This window comes from Symphalangus syndactylus, chromosome X, assembly GCF_028878055.3.
Source record: "Symphalangus syndactylus isolate Jambi chromosome X, NHGRI_mSymSyn1-v2.1_pri, whole genome shotgun sequence".
Classification (NCBI taxonomy): Eukaryota; Metazoa; Chordata; class Mammalia; order Primates; family Hylobatidae; genus Symphalangus; species Symphalangus syndactylus.
In genome coordinates, this window is record NC_072447.2 from 49,816,144 (window position 1) to 49,840,048 (window position 23,905).

General features: G+C 36.5%; 1 pseudogene; it reads left to right on the forward strand.

Annotated features, from left to right (window-relative positions):
• Positions 1-16,629: 16,629 nt before the first annotated feature.
• On the forward strand, positions 16,630-17,627 carry LOC129475932 (nuclear transcription factor Y subunit gamma-like; annotated as a pseudogene).
• The last annotated feature ends 6,278 nt before the right edge of the window (positions 17,628-23,905 follow it).

Below are 23,905 nucleotides of genomic sequence, written 5' to 3' on the forward strand. Positions count from 1 at the left end.
GCCTCTAGTAACCACTACGCTACTCTCTACTTCTGTGACTTTTTTTTAGCTTTCACATATGAGTGAGAACATGTGGTATTTATCTTTCTGTGCCTGGCTTATTTCACTTAACAATGTCCCCCAGCTAATCCATGTTGCTTTGAATGACGGGATTTTCTTCTTTGTTACGGTTCGCTCAATAGTGTTTTATCATGAACGTATAACTCATTTTCGTTTCCATTCATCTATTGATTGGCACTTAGGTTAAGTCCCAATCTTGGTTATTATGAATAGCGATACAATAAAGGTGGGAATACAGCTATCTCTTCAACATACTGCTTTTCTTTTATTTATTTATTTTTTAGATTTATACCAAGTCGTGGAATTGTGGGATCATATGGTAGTTATATTTTTAGTTTTTTGAGGAATCTTTATACTGTTTTCTATAGTGACTGTACTAATTTACATTCTCATAAACAATGTATAGAAGTTTCCTTTTCTCCATGTCCTTGCCAGCATTTTGTTTTGTTTTGTTTTGTTTTGGTAATAGACATTCTAACTGGGGTGAGGAGATACATCATTGTGGTTTTGCTTTGCAATTCCCTGATGATTAGTGATGGTGAGCATTTTTTTTCTATACTTATTGGCTGTTCTTACGCCTCCTTTTGAGAAATGTCTATTCAGATCATTTGCCCATTTTTAAATTGGATTATTTGTTTTTGGGGTTTTTTTGCTGTTGTTTTAATTCCTTTTATATTCTAGATATTAGCCTTTTGTTAAATGAGTAGTTCGCAAATATTTTATCCTATTCTGCAAGTTTTCTCTTCACTTTCTTGATTGTTTACATTGCTGTGAAGAAGTTTTTTAGTTAGATACAATCCCATTTGCCAATTTTTGCTTTGCTTGCCTTTGCTTTTGTGTTCTCCATAAACTTTTTGCTCACACCTATGTCCTGAAGCATTTCTGCAATATTTTCTTCTAGTAGTTTCACAGTTTTAGGTCTTACATTTAAGTATTTAACCCATTCTGAGTTTTTTTTATACAGTGAGATATTGGGGTCTAATTTATGTCTTCTGCATATAGATATTCAGTTTTCAGCCCTATGTATTGGAGAAACTATCATTTCTCCAATGTGTGTTTTGGGCACCTTTGTGGAAAATTAGTTGGCTCTAAATAAATGAATTTATTTAAGGGTTCTCTATTTTATTCCATTGGTTTATGTGTCTGTTTTTAGACACCTTATCAGTTTTAAAAAAGGTAGGAACCTGCATCATGTAGAAGAGACCAGCAAAGAATGAGTCAGACCCAGATCAAGCCACTTGGAATGCCCTCAGTTTGGCAACAGTTTAATAATTGTAATGCAGGTAAATTAATATTTGCTCTTTATGTGCATTTTTAAGATGTATTAATTATATATATATATATATTTAAAACTATGGGAAATGAGTTAAGTACATCTAAGGACTACTAGTACATAGTGAGAAGGAACCTTTTAGGTACTCAAAACACCCTTCAGGATTACAGAGCAATTCTTTAGGACATTTTCATATTTTGGAGACTACATTTTTAGTGCAAGCTAAGAGTATGATGAATATTTAGATTTGTTTCCAAACATCACCTGGCTTTTACATTTCACCATTCTGCATTTCAAACTCCTCCAGACATGTTACCTGGTATTTTTTAACTAATATTATTACAAATAATTTTTTCAGATACTTCATGGTAGGGCATATTGTGTTTTTCTCCACTGACCACTGAAAGTAGCACTCTGTTGTCTATTTCCTTAACGATAATTTTGAGGGAGAGAGTAGAGATTTATTTTTGCTAAAATTTTCAAATTCTGAAATCCCAACATTAATTTTGCATTTGTAAAGAAATTTCCAAAAACTTCTAAATTTGTACTCAGTGGAAGCCATACCAATTTTATTTTTCTATTATCAGAAGAATATAAGTTGAGGGTATCTTGGTTTATCTTGGTTTATAATTAGTTTACTGACTTTTGGTTTTGCTTTTTTTTTATTTTTTATTTATTTATTTTTTATTATTATACTTTAGGTTTTAGGGTACATGTGCACAATGTGCAGGTTTGTTACATATGTATCCATGTGCCATGTTGTTTTGCTGCACCAATTAACTCGTCATTTAGCATTAGGTATATCTCCCAATGCTGTCCCTCCCCCCTCCCCCCACCCCACAACAGTCCCCAGAGCGTGATGTTCCCCTTCCTGTGTCCATGAGTTCTCATTGTTCAATTCCCACCTATGAGTGAGAACATGCGGTGTTTGGTTTTTGGTCCTTGTGATAGTTTACTGAGAATGATGTTTTCCAGTTTCATCTATGTCCCTACAAAGGACATGAACTCATCATTTTTTATGGCTGCATAGTATTCCATGATGTATATGTGCCACATTTTCTTAATCCAGTCTATCGTTGTTGGACATTTGGGTTGGTTCCAACTCTTTGCTATTGTGAATAGTGCCGCAATAAACATACATGTGCATGTGTCTTTATAGCAGCATGATTTATTGTCCTTTGGGTATATACCCAGTAATGGGATGGCTGGGTCAAATGGTATTTCTAGTTCTAGATCCCTGAGGAATCGCCACACTGACTTCCACAATGGTTGAACTAGTTTCCAGTCCCACCAACAGTGTAAAAGTGTTCCTATTTCTCCACATCCTCTCCAGCACCTGTTGTTTCCTGACTTTTTAATGATGGCCATTCTAACTGGTGTGAGATGGTATCTCATTGTGGTTTTGATTTGCATTTCTCTGATGGCCAGTGATGATGAGCATTTTTTCATGTGTTTTTTGGCTGCATAAATGTCTTCTTTTGAGAAGTGTCTGTTCATGTCCTTCACCCACTTTTTGATGGGGTTATTTGTTTTTTTCTTGTAAATTTGTTTGAGTTCATTGTAGATTCTGGATATTAGCCCTTTGTCAGATGAGTAGGTTGCAAAAATTTTCTCCCATTCTGTAGGTTGCCTGTTCACTCTGATGGTAGTTTCTTCTGCTGTGCAGAAGCTCTTTAGTTTAACTAGATCCCATTTGTCAATTTTGGCTTTTGTTGCCATTGCTTTTGGTGTTTTAGACATGAAGTCCTTGCCCACGCCTATATCCTGAATGGTATTGCCTAGGTTTTCTTGTAGGATTTTAATGGTTTTAGGTCTAACATGTAAGTCTTTAATCCATCTTGAATTAATTTTTGTATAAGGTGTAAGGAAGGGATCCAGTTTCAGCTTTCTACATATGGCTAGCCAGTTTTCCCAGCACCATTTATTAAATAGGGAATCCTTTCCCCATTGCTTGTTTTTGTCAGGTTTGTCAAAGATCAGATAGTTGTAGCTATGCGGCATCATTTCTGAGGGCTCTGTTCTGTTCCATTGATCTATGTCTCTGTTGTGGTACCAGTACCATGCTGTTTTGGTTACTGTAGCCTTGTAGTATAGTTTGAAGTCAGGTAGCGTGATGCCTCCAGCTTTGTTCTTTTGGCTTAGGATTGACTTGGCGATGCGGGCTCTTTTTTGGTTCCATATGAACTTTAAAGTAGTTTTTTCCAATTCTGTGAAGAAAGTCATTGGTAGCTTGATGGGGATGGCATTGAATCTGTAAATTACCTTGGGCAGTATGGCCATTTTCACGATATTGATTCTTCCAACCCATGAGCATGGAATGTTCTTCCATTTGTTTGTATCCTCTTTTATTTCATTGAGCAGTGGTTTGTAGTTCTCCTTGAAGAGGTCCTTCACATCCCTTGTAAGTTGGATTCCTAGGTATTTTATTCTCTTTGAAGCAATTGTGAATGGGAGTTCACTCATGATTTGGCTCTCTGTTTGTCTGTGATTGGTATACAAGAATGCTTGTGATTTTTGTACATTGATTTTGTATCCTGAGACTTTGCTGAGGTTGCTAATCAGCTTAAGGAGATTTTGGGCTGAAACAATGGGGTTTTCTAGATATACAATCATGTCATCTCTAAACAGGGACAATTTGACTTCCTCTTTTCCTAACTGAATACCCTTTATTTCCTTCTCCTGCCTGATTGCTCTGGCCAGAACTTCCATCACTATGTTGAATAGGAGCGGTGAGAGAGGGCATCCCTGTCTTGTGCCAGTTTTCAAAGGGAATGCTTCCAGTTTTTGCCCATTCAGTATGATATTGGCTGTGGGTTTGTCATAGATAGCTCTTATTATTTTGAGATACGTCCCATCAATAACCTAATTTATTGAGAGTTTTTAGCATGAAGGGTTGTTGAATTTTGTCAAAGGCCTTTTCTGCATCTATTGAGATAATCATGTGGTTTTTGTCTTTGGTTCTGTTTGTATGCTGGATTACATTTATTGATTTGCGTATGTTGAACCAGCCTTGCGTCCCAGGGATGAAGCCCATCCTTGATGAACATTGATGCAAAAATCCTCAATAAAATACTGGCAAACCGAATCCAGCAGCACATCAAAAAGCTTATACACCATGATCAAGTGGTTTTGCTTATTTTTAAGGTTTTCCCCTTGAAATGACATGGGAAAAAAAAGACTGGAAGTTATTTGCATATTTTAACAAATAATTATAAAATAAACACTCTTGTATTCAAAATTCTTGTCAGGAAAGAGAACATTATTAGTACTCCAGAGGTCTATCATAGATAATTTTCTAATTAAAACATGGTTTAAATTCTGTAGGCATTGGTTCTCTATAGCTATTATTTTCTACAATTTGGGGAATTTGACATGAAAAAGGTGATATGTGAAAGTTCACCAGAGAAACAGAACCAGTGTGATGACTGAGAGGTCCCCTAATCTTCAGTAAGCAGACTGGAAACCTAGGAGAGCTGATGTGTAGTTCCAGCCTGAGTCTGAAGGCCTTAGAATCAGGAGACCTGATCGTATATGTTACAGTTTGAAAGCTGGGAGGCTTGAGACCCAAGAAGAGCTGATGTTTCAGATTTATTCTGAAGTCTGGAAAAGACCAGTGTCACAGCTCTGACATGCAAATGTCTTACCAATAAGTCTAAAATAGTTCCTACTTTTTGTTCACTAGGTCTAATCAGCATAATGTAACCAATGTGATGGATCAGCATGATAGATAACTTGTGGAAAAGAAAGAGAATCGATATTCCCATGAACTAAATTTTAACATGGGGCTGAACAGTGGAGGTGATTTGCTGGCCTTAGCCGAAAGCAAATTGCTTCTGGTGGTCCTTATTGACAGACATGGAGAAAAAAGAATTTGACAGATCAATAGCTACATACCACATACCACGGGATGTGTTCATTCGCTAAAACAACAAAACCATATCTGGTACATCAGCTGCAATTGGAGTCATCACCTGATTAAGCTTATGATTATCTGCTGTCACTCTTCAAGATTGTTCTGTTTCTTGCACAGGCCAAAAAGGCAAGTTAAATGGGGATGTGGTGGGAATCACCACCCTAGCCTCTTTCAGGTATTTTTATGATGGCACTAATCTCTGCAATCCCTCCAAGAAAGTAGTATTCCTTTTACTTGACTATTTTCCAAGGTTTAGGGAGTTCTAGTGGCTTCCACTTGGCTTTTCTCATCATAATGAACCTTATTCCACATGTCAGGGAACCAATGTAGGCATTTTGGCAGCTACTGAGTATATCTATTTCAATTATGCTTTTCTAAATTGGGGAAATAACTACAGAATTGGTTTAGGGACCCACTGCACCCACTGCGAGATTAATGTGAGCTAAAACTTTATTGATTACATGACTTCCATAAGTTCTTACTTTGGTGGACCACAGTGAAATTTTGAGCTTCCTGGAATTAGTGTCAGCTCAGAGCCAGTGTCCAGTAAACCCTGAGAGGTCTATTTATTTTATTTTCCCCAAAGCACAGTTACCCTGATAAAAGGGCTTAGGTCCTTTTGGGGAAGGCTATGAAACAGATTAACATTATAAATTTTTAGCAATGTATTGAGGTCCTTGCATAAGGATACCTGGCCTCCCCTTCATCTAGGTGGTTCTTGGTCTGTAAGCCGGCTCACGTCTGGGAATTGATTGAAGGGCCATGACTCTCTGTTTTTATTACTCATGTTAGACTTTTATTCACTTAAGCTAGACCTTTTCTTCTTATAAGATCAAGTTAGGATTTAGTAGCTTTATACCCATTTTACTTCTAGGAACACAATAATTATCTAGCCAATGCTATTGGTCCGTGTGAATGAGACTATTCTGATTGCTGTTTTGAATGCCACCACTTGATCTCTGCCACTCTGGGATCCAATTATTCCTATTGCATGAGGGTTTCCCAGTTTGGTGACTGCAGTTCTCACTGTAATGTCTGGCCTACAGAGAAAAATGATCACACAACTCTTCAGTAATGCCAGGACTCCTCTCAAGAATTTATTTCTCACAGTGTTAACGAAAGCTGTGTCTTCTGTATCCTCTCATTGTGAGTGAGTAGAACATTTCATGCTCCCTAAACCTTTGAATCCATTCCTCTACGTAAAACCAAAGCAGGTTTGGCATTTCCAGCTTGCTCACTGTGGGCTATTTCTTGGTCCATGTTTCAGCCAAACAACCAAACTCTAACTCTCTGAGCTTCAACATTAAATGTAGAATATCTGATTAGTAAGTTCATATCAATAAATTAGGCCCGATTCAACTTTATGTTTCTTCCACTATTATTTTATACTTTTAATATCCATTACCATATATGTTCTTCAGATTTATCTGAATATTAGAATATTCAAGTAGTTATTTTGGAGTGCACTGTACCTTTTCATGAGTCATCCTTTGTACCTTACCTTTGTAAGTGTATGTTTTTGGAAATCAAAATTGTATTACTTCTCCCAAGCCAAAAATAAGGTAGAATATGATACAACATGGGAATATTTTATTCTGTTTACAAATTCCTATTTGATGTAAAATTAAATGTATTTTCCATTGTTCATTTAATTACTTTTATGAAATATATTAAATTATAATAATTCTGTTAATTTTATATTATTTCACTCTTTTGTTTTATTTGACCTTTATAACCTTCATTATAGCCTGAAAGTTTTTAGCATTCAAACTGAACAGAAATGAATATGAAAAATGATTTAATAAAATGTTTCAGAATTTTAGCAGAGCACTTAAAATTCATCATTTCAGTGCTTCGGTTTTACTTAAAGATGAATGTCATTTGAATGAACCTAGGAGGACAGGTCCATTGCCTGACTTTCAAAATAAAAGTATCTTCCACTTGCATTAATTTCGTTCCCACTTGATAAAACTATAACTTTAAATGCCATGTGGATCACCTTGGTTATTATGTATTCAAAAAATACATACTGGGAAACATGAGTGACATGTGACATATACCATAGGTATTCACCAACAGAATTAGAGTTTGGCATGAGCAAAATGTACTGAGAAAGATATTTTACATTTATAGTCAATAGAATTCAAACTAGTGCTTCAAAAGGCTGTGCTTTCAAAGAGTTTCACAAATTTAGTGGGGGATATGAAGACCTTGAATAGCCACTCAAGCTCTCCTCACTTAAGCTGGAATGTCTAAATGGTGCATTGACCAACAAGTAAGTGCTTTGTTATAATACACACCGATTTTGGGTTAGCAGATTGTATACCTCGCTTTAGTAGATGATCATTTCACCTGTTAAGTTTCTCTGATTCGGAAATAAAGATAAAAGTGGATTAATTAGGGGAGTGACATCAACAATACAATAGAATAGGAAGTCCCAGACTTCATTCTTCCACAGAGACACTGACTTTACAACAACCTAAGAATCAAAATGCTTTCCTGATAACTCCAGAAGCCCGTTAAGAGGTTTTAGTAACCCAGGTGAGCACACAACTAAAAACAGCTGCATTTAAATAGGTAAGAAGAGCTGGTTCACTTTACCAATATCCACCCCACCCCCAAGCCAACACAATTTGACATGATTGAGAGGATATATAAATACAGCTTGTGGCTTCTTTCTTGAGGAGAAGGGGTGAGAAGACTGGAACGTGCATCAGCATTCAGGTTTTTCAGAGGGCTGTTCTAGGAACTTTTTTATGTCACCCAAGGGTGCTGACAGAACCAATGTAGTTCAAATGCATGGGAGTCGCTGAAAGCAAAGGAGAGTGAAGATGGCTTGCTGTGGTACCAGAGGCTGTGGAGTGCTACAGACAGAGGCAAGAAAAGCTCAGAACAATGGGGAGAGAGCATCCAGTTTATAGCTTCTCCCACAGGAAGAAGGGAGAAGAGCAGAGCATGCATCTGGTGTTCCAGCTCTTTGGAGGATTCCTGAGGTACTGATTTCTGCCTTGCCTTACCTATGGTGCTGACAGAGAGGCAGCCTAGTTTGGATGCCTGATTATTACTCAAATCAGTCTCCCGGAGTATTCGGGGATTGGAGTTTTTAAAGATAATTTGGCGGGTAGGGGCTCAGTAAAATTCCCTCCCAAGGTTAGTTCAGCCTACGCCCGGGAATGAACAAGGACAGCTTAAAGGTTAGAAGCAAGATGGAGTTGGTTAGGTCTGATTTCTTTCACTGTCATAATTTCCTCAGTTATAATTTTGTGAAGGGAGTTTCAGTTACACTGAAAGAGGAAAAAAAGAAACCCAAAATAATCAACCAAGAATACAATGTCTGACAAAATTATTCTTCAACAGTTAAAATGATGCTATCCTGATAAAAACTGATGCAGTCCTTCCTTTCTGGAACTGCCTCATGCAAAATGCTAGAGAGAATCGTATAAGGACCCTAGACAGCAACAAGAAAGTATCTGAAGACATAAAATTCATTTATAAGCATGTGGACAGAAAGAGTCAAACTCTGTAAAATATTTGAAGATATTTATTCTGAGTCAAATATGAGTGACCAATAACCTGTGATACTGCCCTCAGGAGATCCTGAGAACATGTGCCCAAGATGATTGGGCTAGAATTTGGTTTGATACATTTTAAGGAGATTTAAGGCATCAATCAATACATGTATTATGTACATTGGTTTGGTCCAGAAAGGCAGGACAACTGGAAGTGGAGGCTTCCAAGTCATAGGCAGAGTCAAAGATTTTCTGACTGCCAATTGGTTGAAAGAGTTATTATCAATAGAAAGGAATGTCTGGGTTACAATAAGGCATTGTGGAGAATACTAGGTAGCAGGCTTCAAAGAGAATAGATAGTAAATTAGTAAATACTTCTTATCAGACATAAAGAGTCATTCTATCAGAAATTCCAAGAGGGAAGTGGGTAAAATGAGGCATGTCCGGCTCCTCCTTCCCATCATGGCCTGAACTAGTTCTTTTCAGTTTTACTTTGGAATGCCCTTGGCCAAGAGGAGATATCCATCAGATGGTTTGGTGACCTTAGAATTTTATTTTTGGTTTACAATGGTAAATGTATAGACAAATAAAGAATACTGTAATGCTGTAACAGAGGTGCTTAAAGCTCTCTTAATTCTGGTATAGAATTAAAAGCATAAAAATAGTTATAATTATCAAACTACGTTAATTGATACACAACATATAAAGATATAGTTTGTAAAATCAATAACATAAAGTGGGGCCGGGGAGACATAAAATAATAAAATTTTTGCATGCAGTTGATGTTAGGTTGTTATCAGCTTAAAATAGATTGTTATAACAATAAGATAGTTTAGGTAAGTCCAATGGTCACCACAAAAACTATACCTGTAGAAGATACACAAAAGAAATGAGAAAAGAATCCAGGCATGTCAATACAGAAAAACACACACACACACAGACACACACACACACACACAAAGAAAGGCAGCAACAGAGCAAGAGGGACATGTTAGCTACAAAACAAATAGTCAACAATTACAAAAATATTAACAGTAAGACTTCCCTATCAGTACTTTTTAAACATAAATCAATTAAACCCTGTAATCAAAAGACATAGGAAGGTTGAATGTACTTTTTAAAAGATGCAACTACATCTTGTAAGGTTGAGTCCTTACACAGACTCAACTTAGCTGTAAAGACACAAATAGGCTGAAAGCGAAATTATGGAAAAAGATAATCCATGCAAATTGTAACTAAATGAGAACTGGAGTGGCCTTACTTACATCAGATAAAACAGACTTTAAATCAAAAATGACGAAGAAGGGTATTATATAATGATTAATGGTCAATTCACCAGGAAGGCATAACATTTGTAAAATATATTCACTTTACATCAAAGCTCCCAAATATATGAAGCAAAAATTGAAAGAATTGAAGGCAGAAATTGGCAGTAACACAATAATATTAGGAGATTTCAAAACCTCATTTTCAACAATGAATAGAACAACCAGACAGAAGATAAATAAGGAAAGAGAGGACTTGAACAACAGTATAGAACACAATTGAAGCTAGGAGACATATACAGAACAATCCGTTCATTTTGTTCTCAGGCACACATGGAAGATTGTCTAGAATAAATCACACATTAGGCCAAAGAAGAAATCTTAATACATTTAAGAAGTTTAAAATTATACTGAGTATCTTTTCTGACCACAATTGAATATAACTAGAACTCAACACATGTAGAAAAACTGAAAAATTCACAAATATGTGGAAATTAAACAACATACACTTGAAAAACCAATGGGTCAAGGAAGAAATCACAAAGAGAATTAGAAATATCTTGACCCAAATGAAAAAAAAAACACAGCATACCAAAACTTATGGGATACAGCAAAAGAAGTACTCAGAGGAAGGTTTATAGTGATAAATGCCTACATTATAAAAAAAGAAAGGTCTCAAATCAACAATATACCTTTACAAATCGAGGAACTAGAAAAAGAAAAATGACATAAACTCAAAGATAGCAGAAGGAAGAAAGTAATAAGTATTAGAACAAAAATAAATAAAATACAAGAATAGAAAAATAATAGAAAAAAACAATAAACCAAGAGTTGCTTTTTTGTAAAGATAAAGAAGTGGACAAAACTTTAGCTAGAGTAAGAAAAAAGAGAGAAGACTCAAATAATTAAAATCAGAAATGAAAGAAGAGACAATAGAACTAATGCAACAGAAAAACAATTATAAAATATTATTAACAATTATGCAAATAAATTGGATGATTATAAGAAATGAACAAATGTCTAGGAACATACAAATTACCATGAATGAACTATAAAGCATAGAAAATATGAATAGATCTATAACTATTAAGGAGGTTGAATCAGGAATCAAAAATCTCCCAACTAGGGAAAGCCCAGGGATAGTTGGCCATAGTGGAGAATTCCACCAAATAGTTAAAAAATATTTAATGACAATTCTTCTAAAACTCTTCAAAAAATTGAAAAGGAAACACTTCTTAACACATTTTATGGGACCAGAGTTACCCTAGTACCAAAGCCAGATATACAGGAAAAATAAACTACAGGACAACATTTCTGATTAACACAAAAGCAAAAATCCTCAATGAAATACTAGCAAACTAACCTCCACAACATACTTAAAAGATTGTATATGATGACCAAGTGGGATTTATCCCTGGAATGCAAGAATGTTTTAACATATGAAAATCAACAAATATAATACTTCATGTTAATAGAATGAAGGACAAGAATTACATGTTCATCTCAATTAGTGCAGAAAAAGAATTTGACAACATTCAACACCCTTTCTTAATAAAAATACTCAACAAATTGAGAATAGAAGGAAACTATCTCAACGTAATAATGATCATATATAAAAAGCCCGCAACTAACATCACACTCAACAATGAAAAAACCAAAAGTTTTACTGCAAGATTAGGCAATGATTATCACTCTCATCGTTTCTACTCAACATAGTACTGGAAGTCCTAACAGGAGAAATTAGGCTAGAAAACAAACAAAAGTCAACCAAATTTGAAAGAAGGAAGTACAATTATTTTTGTTTGAAAATGACATGATCTTATATGTACAAAACCCTAAAGATTTCACACACGAATATATAAGGAAACTTGTTAGAACTAATAAACAAATTCAGTAAAGTTTCAGGATAAAACCTCAACACTCAAATTTATTAGTTGGGAACTTTTTGGAGGATACATGTGAGAACTTAATGTATTCATATAATTTGAAAGATTAAATCAGTGTAATTGGAATATTCATCAACGTAAATACTTGTCTTTTATTTATACTAGAAAAGTTTGAATTATTATATTCAAGCTACTTTGAAATAAACAATGGATTATTGGAAACTATAGTGACCCTACTGATCTGTAAAACACTAGGTTTATTTCTTCCATCAAATTCTATGTCTGTACCCATATATCAACCTCTCTTTATCTCCCCCCACCTCAGCACCCTTCATGGCCTTTGGCAACCACTAACCTATTTTCCATCTTCATGAGACCCATTTCTTTAGCTCCCATGTATGAGTGAGAACATGTGATATTTGTCTTTCTGTGTTTGGCTTATTACACTCAACGTAATTGTCTCCAATTCCATGCAGGTTGTTGCAAATGACATGATTTCATTATTTTTTATGGAGGAATAGTATTTCATTGTGTATGTATAACACGTTTTCTTTTTTATTCAACTATTGATGGACACTTAGGTTGATTCTATGTTTTGGCTATTGTGAATGCTGCTGCAATAAACATGAGAGGGCAGGTATATCTTCAATATGTTGATTTTCTTTCTTTTGGATATATATTCAGTAGTAGAATTTCTGGAGCATATTGTAATTCTAATTTTAGTTTTATGAGGAGCCTCTATACGGTTTTCCATAATGACTGTACTAATCTACATTCCCACCAACAGTCTATGAGTGTTCCCCTTCCTCCACATCCTTGCTAGCATCTTTTATTCCCTGTATTTTGGATAAAAGCCATTTTAACTGGAGTGGGATGATATCTCATTGTGGTTTCGATTTGCATTTCTCTGATGATTAGTGATGTTAAGCATTTTTTTTATATACCTGTTGACCATTTGTATTTCTTCTTTTGAGAACTGCTTATATCTTTTGTCAATTTTTTAATTGGTTTATTAAGGTTTCTTTTTGCTATTGAGTTGTTTGAACTCCTTATATATTCTGATTAATAATCCCTTGCCAGATGGATAGTTTGCAAATGTTGTCTCCCATTCTGTGGGTTGTATCTTCACTTTTTTCATTATTTTCTTTGCTTCACAGAAGCTTTATAGCTTGATGTAGTCTCATTTGTGTATTTTTGCTTTGGTTGCACGTGCTTTTGAGGTCTTATATTAAAAAGTCTTTGCCCGGACCAATATCCTGGAGCATCTGCAATGTTCTCTTTGAATAGTTTCGTAGTTTCAGATCTTAGATTTAAGTCTTTAATCAATTTTGGTTTGCTTTTTGGACATGTGGAGAAATAGGGGCCTATTTTTTTTCTTTTGCATATGGATATCCCATTTTCTCAGCACCATTTATTGAAGAGGTTGTCCTTTCCCCATTATATGTTCTTGGCTCCTTTGTCAAGAAAGAGTTGGTTGTAAATATATGATTTTATATGTGGGTTCTTTATTCTGTTCTATTGGTCTATGTATCTATTTTTATGCCAGTACCATACTTACATCATTACTATAACTTTGAATTATATTTGAAGTCAGGTAGTGTGATGCCTCCAGCTTTGTTCTTTTTGCTCATAATTGCTTTGGCTATTGAGGGTCTTTTGTGGTTCCAATATGAGTTATAGGATTGTTTTTCTCTATTTCTGTCAAGAATGTCATTGGTATTTTGATAGGGTTTGCACTGAATTTCTAAATGTCTTTGGGCTGTATTGTTATTTTAATAATATTAATTCTTCCAATCCATTGGCATGGAATACTTTTTTGATGTTTCTTTTCTGTGTATTTATAAATAGCCTTTGAGCTAATTTTTTCCTCTGCTTGATTTATGCTGCTGTTGAGAGCCTGTAATAAATTTTTTAGTTCAGCAAATATATTTCTCTGTTCCAAGATTTCTTTTCTAAACATTTTTTATTTTAAATTTTTGTAAGTACATATTAGGTGTACATATTTGTGGTGTTCCAAGATTTCTGTTGAATTTTATTATTGCTATTTCTACCTCTTTGTTAAATTTATCTGATAAATTTCTGAATTGCTCTTTTGTGTTATCTTAGAGATCACTGAGTTTTCTTAAAACTGCTATTTTGAATTCTTGGTCAGAGAGTTTACATATCACAGTCTTGTTAGGGTCAGTCAGTGGTTTCCTGCTTTTTTCAGTTGGGGAGACCATGGTTCCTTGATATCATTGTTTCTTGTGGATTTACAACTATGTCTTTGCATTGAAGGATTAGTTATTTATTCCAGTCTTCCCTGTCTGGTTTGTTTTGTTATTTACTGAATATGTTTGCTTAGATATTCTTCACCATTTTCCTGTTGATTTTCTTTCTCTTTTTTACCACCAGGTTTCTGGCTCCTTTTTGCCACTAGATAGTGCTTTAAGCCCAGTTTTGCCTCAGTTCTAGCACATAATCATAGTGTTTGCTATTCTGAACAGGAGAGGTTCCAAAGGGGTTAACCCAGTAGTAGGAGAAGTCTGGTGATATGATTTGAATATTTGTCCCCACTCCAGGCTCATGGTGAATTTTAATCCCCACTGCTGGAGGTGGAGCCTGGTGGGAGGTGTTTGGATCATGGGGGCAGATCCCTAATGGCTTGGTACTGTTTTCGTGATGGTGAGTACTTGTGCGAGTTGGTCATTTAAAAGATTGTGGCACCTCCCCCACTACTCTCTTGCTCCTGCTTTCACCATGTGATGTGCCTGCTCCCTCTTTGCCTTCTGCTATCATTGTCAGCTTCCTGTGGCCTCTCCAGAAACTGAGCAGATGCCAGCACCATGCTTCCTATAAAGCCTGCAGAACCATGAGCCAATTAAACCTCTTTTTTCCCTAAATTATCCAGTCTCAGGTATTTCTTTATGGCAATGCAAGAATGGCCTAACACAGCTGGCTAAGAGTTTATTCCCCGAGGACCTGTGTAATAAATATCCTACAGTGTGGTGCTACTGAACAGTCACTCTGATTTGGCATCTCCTATGGCTGAATTACAGAGCAGAGTTTCCAGTGCTGAGGATGGTAGTTCTACCTTCTCCCTTTATCTCTGGCTGTCCTCGGGGATATTTTTCTCTTTAGGTACTCCTAATGCTTCCTGTGGATTGAGTCATGAGCAAGTCTCTTATCCGGTAACCCGATATAATGGAGAACCTAGTTGTATACCTCAATTTGACTTTTTCCTGTGTAGAAACTGTGAGTCAGGGGAAATTTTTTGCACACTTGGTGCTGGTGAGATTGGCGGGAGGAGCATTGCACGTATGGAAGTTTGATTCTTTTACTGTCTACTTGGAGTTTTTCGCATCTCTGTGGCCCTGGGAATTGTCTTATTCCCATATTTGACTACTGGGATATTGCTGATGATAATCTCAGTGCTGCATGTCTGTTCTTGGTTTTCTGCGAGGTGAGGAGGTAGTAAAGACAACTTACTTCTATGCCACCATTTTTCCTCAATTGGGTTTCTATACAGTAAAAATGAAAAATCTTTTAAAAAATAAGAAAATATTCCTATTTACATAGCATCAAAAATAATAAAATACTTTAGAATAAACTTAATGGAGGTGGTAAAAGATGTGTACAATGAAAACTACAAAACACTGACAAAAGAAATTAGAGAAGACACAAATAAATGGAATGACATCCTGTGTTCATGGGTTGGATTGATATTGTTAAAATATCCATATAACCTGAAGCATTTTACAGATTAAATCCAATTCCTATTGAAATATCGTTGATTTTTTTTAAGAAATAAAAAAAGTCTAAAATTTATATGGAATCTCAAAGGATCCTGAATAGTCAAGCTGATCTTGAGAAAGAATAAAGCTGAAGGCCTCACACTTCCTAATTTCAAAGCATATTACAAAATCTGTGGTAATCAAAACAGTATGGTACTGGTATAAAGACAGACTTATTGACTACTGAAACAGAATAGAATGTTCAGAAATAAACCTTCATGAACTTGGCCAATTGATTTTTGACAAGGGTGCCAAAACTACACAATGGCATAAAGATAGTCTCTTCAACAAATGATTCTAGGAAAACTTAATATCCACGCAAAAAAGGATGAAGAGGCACCTTTGTATTACACCATATACAAAAATCAACTCAGAAAGGATTAATGACATAAATGTTAGACCTGAAATGGTAAAACTCCTAGAAGAAAACATTAAGGAAAGGCTTCATGAAATTGGAATGGGCAATGATTTGTCGGATATGACACCCAAAACACATGTAACAAAATCAAAAATAGAGAAATGGGACTACATCAAACTTAAAAACTTCTGTCCAGCACAGGAAATAATTAACATACTAAACAGGCAGCCTACAAAATGGGATAATGTATGTACAAACCACTTACCAGATAAGAAGTTAATATAAAGAATATATAAAGAATGCCTACAACTCAACAATATTAAAAAGCATGACTAAAAAATGGTCAAAGGTTCTGCACATTGCACCATACTGGGAGTCCAGGTGCCAAGGAAGGGGGAAGGAAAAAAAAGGGCCATGTGCAAATGCCATGGCTGCCATCTTGTTTGAGCCCCCACTTCACACCCTCTGTTCTCCATAATGCATGCTTCTTCCCTCTCTACCCTGCCTGGGCCCTCTGCATTGCCCTGTTTAGCAGGAGTGCGGGGAGGGTTCCTGCTCTTCCCTGGACTCCTGTATGGAGGCATTTTTCAAAATGTCCACAGAATGTGGATTTTGTGGCATTAGCAGCAGTAATGCCCAGTAAAGCCTACAGTCCTTTTGGGCTTCACATCCTGGAAGAAATCCAGAATTTAACAGTGAAAGATTTACTAGTGCAGGAACTTCCATGGCTGGTATTAAGAAGATTATGAAACTGAATGATGTAAAGATGATCAGTAGAGAAGCTCCTGTGCTCTTTGCCAAGGCAGCCCAGATTTTTATCACAGAGTTGACTCTTTGAGCCTAGATTCACACAGAGGCTAAAAAGCACTGGACTCTATAGGGAAATGATGTCACCATGGAAATTACAAAATTCGATCAGTTAGACTTTCTCGTTGTTGTTTTGACAGATGAACTGAACTCTCCAAAGCATCAGGAGGAGGTGTGCCAGTCTATAACTCCTGCCAAGCCCATCTAGGACTACTTCACACTGGCTTAGCAGCCCTCCACAGTCCAAGTCTAGGGACAGCAGCAAGGCCAGGAGACCACCAGCTCTATGACCACCATCCAGCTTGGGTAGATCATCACGCAGCCTCAGCAGGGCCAGATCATGCCCCTGACAGTGCAGGTTGGAGAAGGTAGGCAGGTGCAGATTGTCCAGGCCCACCCACAGGGTCAAGCCTAAAAGTCCTAGAGTGACACTGGACAGACTATGCAAGTTATGCAACAGATTATTACTAAAACAGGAGAGATCCAGCAGATCCCAGTGCAGCTGAAGTTGGGCCAGCTAGAATATATTCTCTTAGTCCAGCCTGTATCAGGTACTCAAGTCGTGCAGGAACAGATATAGATGCTTCCAGCAATGCCCAACAGATTACATAGACAGAGGTCCAGTAAGGACAGCGGCAGTTCAACCAGGTCACAGATGGACACAAGCTCTACCAGATCCAGCAAGTCACCATTCCTGTGGACTAGGACCTCACCCAGCCCATGTTCAACCAGTCAGTCAACCAGCTCTCCTACAGGCAGGACCCCCAGGTGACCCATGACTGAGAGAGTCTGAGCTGGCAAGGCCAAGGACACCCAACACAATTTTTGCCATACGGCCTTATGGTTATGGGTTATGGGCATAGCCTGCCTCCCCAGAGGACCCGGCTGACCTCAGCACCTCCTGCAGGCCAGGACACTGGGACACTTAGGCCTCACGCCTGGGGCCCGAGATTCTTCAACACAAAAATGTAATTCTTTTTGTTTTCTTTTTTCCATTTATTTTCCTCCAAGGAATCAATGTTTCAATATGTCGAGCTGTGTGTCCAATGCTATGAAATGAAAATATTAAATGACATATTTACAGCATTTTCTTGAAGAGCATGGTTTAAGAAATATTTCCCCCTTTGCTTTTCCTTTTTTTTGGTTCTCACTGACACTTCCTTTTAGGTGCAAATCTCCCAGGAGTGTCCTGTATTTCCTGACTCTTGGAACAACTGCTGCCCCCAAGATTTACCACCTTTTCTACCCTCAGATTGAGTTAGATGAATGTATATAGCTTCATTTTCAGCAGTGATCCTTTTCCCTGACCTCTGTGTTTTTGTATCCTGAGGCCATGGAAACATTCCCTGCATTTAAGAGACAAATTCATTCCCCACGGAGAGTGGGTGAGTTCATTCCTACACCCTTCTTTCCCAGGGACCCAAGAAGACTAGAACTTTGGGCATTTGCTGCCACCCCCCTTTATTTTAAATCGCATTAAAAATTGTGCCAGTTTCCTTTACTTCAAACTACATAAAATGCAATAAATCTTGTTTTAGATTAAAATAGTGGGCAAAGGACTTGAACAGACATTTTTCCAAAGAAGTTATACAAATAGGCAAAAATCACATGAAAAAGTGTGCAACATCATTAGTGATCAAGAAAATGCAAAACATTGTCTCAATGAGATATCGTGTCATACCTGTGAGGATGGCCACTATCCAAAAAACAAAATAACAAGTTTTGGTGAGGATGTGGAGTAATAGAAATCATTACACATTGTTGTTAGGATTGTAAAATTGTGCAGCCACATTATGTTTCTTCAAAAGTTTGAAAATAGGAGCACTACTACTATATGATCCAGGAATCTTACTTCTGGGTATTTATCCAAAAGAATTAAAAATTGAATCTTGAAGAGATATTTGCGCATCCATCTTCACTGCAGCAATATTCACAATAGCCAAGATGTGGAAGCAACCCAAATGATCATGGATGGAGGAATAGATAAACAAAATGTGGTACATATATAATCAAATATTATTCAGTATTAAAAGAGAAGGAAATCCCAGCACTTTGGGAAGGTGCGGTGGGTAGATCACCTGAGGTCAGGGGTTCAAGACCAGCCTGGCCAACATGGCAAAACCCCGTCTCTACTAAAAAATACAAAAATTAGCTGGGTGTGGTGACAGGTGCCTGTATTCCCAGCTACTCAGGAGGCTGAGGCAGGGAGAATTGCTTGAACCTGGGAGGCGGAGGTTGCAGTGAGCCAAGATCACGCCACTGTACTCCAACCTGGGCAACAGAGCGAGACTCCATCTCAAAAAAATAAATAAATAAATAAAAAGAGAGAGAGAGAGAGAGAGAAAGAAATCCTGGCACAACAACATGGATCGACCTTGAGGACATTATGCTAAGTGAAATAAGTCAATCACAAACACATATATAAGATAACTAAATTAAATAAACTTACAGAAACAGAAAATTGAATTATGGTTGTCAGGGTAGAGGAAGGGGAAACGGGCAGTTTTATCAATGGGTAATAGACTTTCAGCCATGCAAGATGAAAAAGTTCTAGATATCTGCTGTACAACATTGTGCCCATAGTTAAAATACTGTACTTGTCAACTTAAAAATTGTTTAGAGGGTATATTTATTGTGTCTATTTTACCACAATAAAGAAAACGGGTTGATTAATGTGGAGGACTTGAAACTGCACCTCTCAAATACTCCTTCAAAATAGGACTTGCTGCCCAGCTATGTGGGATTCTGTCAGCTGACTACCTTCTTTTTTCAGCTCCTACAGAATTTGTCTCAGCTGCAGAGTGTCTCCTGGTTAAACCCCACCTGGCAACCCATGTCCCCTGACTGATGGGGCTTAGAGACCCAGACATTTTATCCTGATTGCAGAGACTCTGAAAGGCAATACCGGGCTCCTACTTGATTTGGTCAATGACTCGTGGAACCTGCATAGCTGTTCTTCTTCCTTTGTCCAAATGTGCTTTCTCCCATTTTCTTAAGCAGAAATTGATCTCTGTCTGCTTCCCGCAAAACCAATTGCTGAAAATTCTTGATTGAATGTCACACTTTTGGCGACCCTGCTGATAGTTACAATACAGTCTTTTCTGGTAGTTGAAATATATCTTCGATGAGGATCTCAAATTCTCTCCATCTGTCCATTCATCCATCTGTCATCCTACATATGCAGTCAAAACTTCCAAATATCTTTTATGTGCTATGTGCTGGCTTCTGTCTTTAGAAAGCTTTTAATCAAACAGAATAAATAAAACATTTATGTGCAAGATGACTATGAAAGGAGTAGGGCAGAAATAGACAAGTAAATAAACTCTGCCAGACTGACACAATATAGAAGCACAGAATTACAGTGGTGGTAGTGGGAATGAAAAGGGATGGATAGGAAAAAGGAGTGATTTTTTGGTGAAAAAAAATAACAGGAGGTGGTGACGGATGGCAATGTGAGACTTCGAAAGGAAAAAAAAAACTAAAAAGCATCGTATAGGTGCATATAGGCTTTCACAGATCAATTGCTGTAGCTTGCTCTAAACATCTTAAAAGTTTATCCATTAAATAGAACAAACTTTAAACCTTGTTAATGAAAGTCATGTTTTAGTTATAACTAGCACGTGGTTTTAAAAATCCCAGGTCTTTCTTGTTGGTTTGGTTACTGTGATCTATGAAGTAGTTCTTACATTTTATTTGTTAATTAAATAACCTATATCCCACTGATAGCCCACATATAACATTTCTAGTGATTAGTAACTACAAACTTTATTAGCCAATTTATTGAAATCACTATGCACATTGATTCTGTTTTAAATTTTTTTGATGTCTCTCTTTCCTCCTACCTTTACTCTATAGTTCTCTTGATAACTGTTAACTTCAACAGTTAAAATTCAAGGTTTAATATGGGTTTATTTTTAAGGGTTTATTTTTCCAATTTCTAAGTCCAGCAGCAAATCTTAGCTCCATGATCTTAATAATATTTCCTCTATAACAGTGAGAGTCAGTCTCCAACTGAATTTTGTAGCAATAAATGTTTGTAAATATCTAAATCTAACCTTTTACAGTGCCTTGCTAGACATAATGCTTTCCTGTTATTATACTCTAGCCTGTATTCAAGCTGAAGAGCAGTGGTTTTATACTTTTTGAATACTGAAAACGTTTCAACCTAAAGCTACTAGATCCTCTGCATGACAGTACTTACGTTTTACTCTGTCGTTGTTTTAGAGACAACAATTTACTCTAAATTCAACAGCACTTTGAAGGAAATTTTTATTGTACTAACTATTAGGGCATGAACTGAAATCCATAAGATCATGTTTAAAAACATCTTACGCAAATTATTTGTTAGACGGTTGTGCATGAGGACAAGTGGAGCATGTCAACTGCTTTTTATGATTTTGCTGCCCCTCAGGTGTCCCCAGTCCAGAAATTGGAAACGATTTTCAAAGATGATGGAGATTCATTAATAATTTTAGCACTGCAAGACTATTAATGCTAATAAGCAGTGATGTTTTGGATAGATTTCATAGAACCCTTATTGGAAAAGAACAAAGCAATTAAAGATAAATAAAGTTTGTTTGTTTCCCTATCATTGGATTTACATCCAATGGGAATATTCTAAAAAAAGATCATTTATTTTTGGAAAATTAGTGTGGTAAGGCAGCCTTAGACTATACTTGGTACATTGTAGTTCCCAGATAATTTTATTTTTTACTTTCTTTCTGTGACACTCCTGTGTGGTCACGTGTCCCTGGGTAATCACACCTTCTGCAATCATATTCCCTCTGAAAGTGATGCCAGATCATTGCCTGGCTTCCTAAGCTTTTGTGGTCATTTCATGATGGCCTAGATGGTCTAGTAACTATACTCTTGCTTAGGCATTAATACCGAACTTTCAAGCTACAAATTTATAAACAACAATATTCTTCTTTAGCATTGTTCTAATCAATGAGAATATCCATTTCATGGTGTGGTTTCAAGCATTTGACTAGATGGTTGGGGAAAAATATTTTAATAGGGGATTATATAAGATGGAGTTCTATCATGATACAGAGTTTATGATCTTTTTAAATAACGTATAAAGCCAACTGTGACCTTAGTCTTTGTAAAACCCCCTTCATTTAGAATAGTTTGATTCCAGATATTCCAAGCATAACTGTGACTTCTTTTGGCTTAGTTCACTTCAAAAACCATAAAATCTTCTAAGATATAAAATGAAAATAACCTACAAATATTATCTAGTCTATTATTTAGATAGATCGTGGCTGTCTTAAGGTGCATTAAGAAATTTGAATGAATTGCTTAATAAAACTGTGCCTGCTGTGTTTATATGAGTTTATGTCATCATGGTGAAAGTTTTAGCTTTTTGTTACCAGCAGGTTGCAGATGTTGATTCACATAATATATTTAATGCTTTTGTCCCTGCTCAAGATTCCTTGGGATTCACCATTAAATATGTAAGGATGAAAACAGGAGAAAAGCTATGGTTTCATATAGTTTTACAAATTATTTTTAGATTCAGCCACCTTAAGTATTTTAAGGCTGATCACATTACCAGAGCAATCTACCATACATCGCATTTCTACTCTTTGGATATTAAGACAGTGCAATTTAGTACTTTGTTAAAGTAATCTTGTGTATCTTTCTGAATACTTAAAGTATAAATTTTGCCTTTGTATATTTTTGTAATCATAGTTATTTACATATATATTTGTAAAGACAAAATTTATAAATTTAGAGTATATATACTTGCATATATGTATATATACACATACACACATATGAGCTCTTGCTGAAACAAATATATTTAGGGATTGGTAATTTCTCCTTTTTATCACAATTCATTTTTGTTTGTTTCTTTGATTTTGGAGATGGAGTTTCATTCTTGTTGCCCAGGCTGGAGTGCAATGGCATGATCTCAGTTCACTGCAACCTCCGTGTCCCAGGTTCAAGTGATTCTTCTGCCTCAGCCTCCCAAGTAGCTGGGATTACAGGCATGTGCCACCATGCCCAGCTAATTTTTGCATTTTTAGTAGAGATGGGGTTTCACCATGTTGGCCAGGCTGGCCTTGAACTCCTGACCTCAGGTGGTCCACCTGCCTTGGCCTCCCAAAGTGCTGGGATTACAGGAGTAAGCCACCACGCCCAGCCTCACAATTTATTTTTGGGAACCACATTGTATTAGTCTGTTTTCACGCTGCTGTAAAGAAATACCTAAGACTGGGTAACTTATAAAGGAAAGAGGTTTAATTGGCCCACAGTTCTGCATGGCTGGTGAGGCCTCAGGAAATTTACAATCATGAGGAAGGTGAAGGGGAAGCATGCTTGGACCTTCTCACATGGCGACAGGAGAGAGAAGAAGGGAAGGAGAAAGCAGGAAGAGCCCCTTATAAAACCATCAGATCTCATGAGAACTCACTCTCTGTCATGAGACCAGTATGGGTGAAACCACCCCCATGATCCAATCACCTCCCACCAGTCTTTCCCTTGACATGTGGGGATTAAAATTTGAGATGAGATTTGGGTGGGAACACAAAGCCAAACTATATCACACATTTTGAACTGTGTTAACAACAGATTATGCTATATTCCTTTAGGGACATTCTCTTGGAAAGAAAATATATATTGATACATATTAATCAAATGTAATGACTTAAAATACTGAAAGTGGGTCCTAAGAGAGATTTTCAGATTTTTCAAATTTTTTATAGAAATTCCATTCTGTTTATTTTACCAAATTACTGGGTATCCAGCAATTGAGATGATTCATGTGAAAACAACATATAAATTTAAGATACTGCTAAATAAACATGTATCTGTATATTTGATGAATATCTGTGGATCTCTTATGTGATCTAAAGAAGACTCTGCATTTAGTTTGCTGTCCTGCAAATCAGTGGAAGACCTTCATATTTGCAACATACTGGAATGGATTTAAGAAAATTGAGATTACATAAGAAAATCTATTTTAGAGCACTAAATTAATTAATGTATAATTGCTAGAACTGTTAAATTTATAAATAACAGAGACTTTGTGGCCTGCAGATAGCATATATTCTTTG